This window comes from Camellia sinensis, chromosome 5, assembly GCF_055761805.1.
Source record: "Camellia sinensis isolate YWXY chromosome 5, ASM5576180v1, whole genome shotgun sequence".
Classification (NCBI taxonomy): Eukaryota; Viridiplantae; Streptophyta; class Magnoliopsida; order Ericales; family Theaceae; genus Camellia; species Camellia sinensis.
The window spans coordinates 64,987,598-64,990,714 of NC_138965.1; positions in this window are offsets into that span (position 1 = coordinate 64,987,598).

Genomic DNA, 3,117 nt, shown 5'->3' on the forward strand with positions numbered 1-3,117 from the left:
AAAGTTTTAATAAAAGCTAACTTTGTTCAAGTAATCTTTTTACAACTTTGACCATTTTTGGACCAAAGCCGAAAATCTTCAGTACCGCAACTTTCAATTTCATTGATTTCCAAACAGAGTGCTCCTACTCTTGTATACAATTGAAGTTGCTTTTTTTTATTACATTCATAAAGAAAACTTGAAATTACTAATAAAGCAATAAATCTGGGGCATAGTCAAGTCAGGTGTTCCTGCGCCCCCTCCCAGAGCTGGTCGAAGCCTCTGATGCCAAGCTGAGCCCAATCTGTGCTTCTTCATTAAGCCAATCTACGCACTCATCAGACAAAGCGCAACTGAAAATAGGGGCGGGGGCCAGAAGTTCTCTCATCCTCCACGCGGTGGGCTGCCAAGCAAGCTGCGTGCCCCGGGCTGGGAATGCAGCAGGATACTCTATCCCCTCTGGCGGGCAGGTCTGATCATGGCCAAATTGGCGCCGAATCCGGAATAGGAAGTAGAATACACAGTGAGTGAGACCAATCAGTTGAATCCCAGTCTGCCGAGGCATGTTATAACTCATCGCCGGAAGGTTCAGCCAAGGGCACCGCCAAGCAATACGGTCTGCGGACAAGTGGCACATCCAAGCGAACCACCATTCCTCATTCAAGGCATTGACTAGACGATGCCGGAAGAAGTAGCCGCGAGCTGAATATGCTGGGCAGGAGTCCACCACCTGCAGTTTGTCCATCAACCATACCTGGGGAGGGATAAAAAAATGAGAGAATAAAGAATAGAGAGATGTACGAGGAGAGAAAAGTGAGAATGGGGTTTTTGTGAGAAAAGATCGAGCTCGAGGGCCGAGTGACGTGAGCAATACATAAATGCAAGATTGGGTGGAAAAACATTACCTGTAGTAGTAGTGGACTCCCTGCTAATCTAGTTGTCTCATGACGGTAAAAGGCGTCAAAGCCCATTAACGTCTCGGCCAGAGTCATGGCAATACAGCTCTTGCCCTCCCTCAAGCCTTGGGCAACCTCAATCAACCGGAAGCTAGCCCCTCTAGAGCCTGAGACGAATAGAAAATGGGATAGCATGCACAAGCAGAGGGCATGTCACTGGAAGCCTTGCCAGTGATGGTTGTTGCGATCACCAGCATCAGAAAATCAGCTGGCCAAACTCGGAATGTCCAACATCCCGTCACAAATTAGGGACCGGGCGTCACGCATGCTCAGTCCACACATGCGCCCTAAGGATTGGGCATGACCAAAATTAAGTTGGGGCAGGAGCTCTTCGTCGTGCTCGGACTCCATTAAGACTTGAAAGTCTTCAAAGGGGGGACATATCTCTTGCCCGGCGAAGCTAAAGACATGTGTCACCGGATTCCAAAACCTTGCCGTGGCTCGAAGAAATGGGAGGTGCAGCGGAGTACGACCCAAAGTGAATAGTGCATTTATGCCGAAACCCCGAAAATTCACTTTTTCCGAGCCATCCAAGCTAGCAATCCAAGCTGTGAGATTTTGAGCAAGAAACTCTTCCATTGGAGCAAATCAGTGTGAAAATGAGAAAAACTACGAAGCTGGGATCTTTTGTAGGAGATAAGGTTGAGTGGGGGACAGGTGTCAACATTCTGTTGATCCTCTCATTTAGTGCCGACCGGCCAAACTTTTTGCCGACCGGCCATAATAGTTTGCCGACCAATAGATTTCATGGCCGGTAGCCATTTCTTGCAGCCGGTGGTCCCTACACCATGCCGGTGGACTTCCTTCTACTTTTTTGAGCTGTTTATGCTAAGAATTGGGGAACTTCACCACCTCCAACCCCTCCCCGGCAATCGGTTCTTGCGGAGTCACGCCGGTCTGCTTGTCGAGTTTTTGAACATTTTCTTATCGAGTTGTATTTTGCCCTCTTTGAGCTCTTAATTTGTTTATCGAGTTGTACTCACACTTGTTTGGTTGCATCGTGTCTTTGTTTTGCTTATCGAGTTGTAAGTCGGTTCGCTACCTGATTATTACGATTGCAAATTTCCAAAATAAATAAAATTCGTTCACTTTGTAGTGTGATCCCCTGCGATGCGATGCACAGAAAATCCACAAATGCAACATCTTTTGAACAAAATGGATTGTTTCATTCCCATCACGCGTTTTGCAAAGTGTGTAAACTTTGAAAAAGAATAAAACCTGCCTGAGGCAGTGCAATGTGCTTAAACTACCAGTAAAAAAGGAAAGTAAAGCATAGAGTGATAGGGTAGCCAAGTGTCGGAATAGATACCAGCAAAACTCCCCTTGCGGTTAACGCACCTTCCGCATCTTTGTTCGGGTCAACCACGTCATTGGACGCCTTCACAATACGGGAAAGCACACCTTTGAAATGTGAACCTTTGAATTGACCTCAGGCCACAACTTCTGCGAGCAATGCTCAATGAGTGCGAAGAATATCCCGCCCCGTATCCTTTTCATGCTTTGTGAACTCCGCAAACTGTTTCAATTATGCTGCATAATAGTATATTTCAATACCTGCGTAGACCGCATGTTTTGCTTGCGTAGACCACATGTTTAATTTCAATACCTGCGTAGACCGCATGTTTTGATTGCGTAGACCGCATATTTAATTTCAATACCTGCGTAGACCGCATGTTTTGCTTGCGTAGATCGCAAGATTTAATTTCATTACCTGCGTAGACCGCATGTTTTGATTGCGTAGACCGCATATTTAATTTCAATACCTGCGTAGACCGCATGTTTTGACTGCGTAGACCGCATGTTCAATCTCATTACCTGCATAGACCGCATGTTTTGCTTGCGTAGACCACATGATTTATCAATTTCATTACCTGCGTAGACCGCATGTTTTTCTTGCGTAGACCGCATGATTTATCAATTTCATTACCTGCGTAGACCGCATGTTTTGCTTGCGTAGACCGCATGATTTAATTTCATTACCTGCGTAGACCGCATGTTTTGATTGCGTAGACCGCATATTCAATCTCATTACCTGCGTAGACCGCATGTTTTGCTTGCGTAAACCGCATGATTTAATTTCATTACCTGCGTAGACCGCATGTTTTGATTGCGTAGACCGCATGTTCAATCTCATTACCTGCGTAGACCGCATGTTTTGCTTGCATAGACCGCATGATTTATC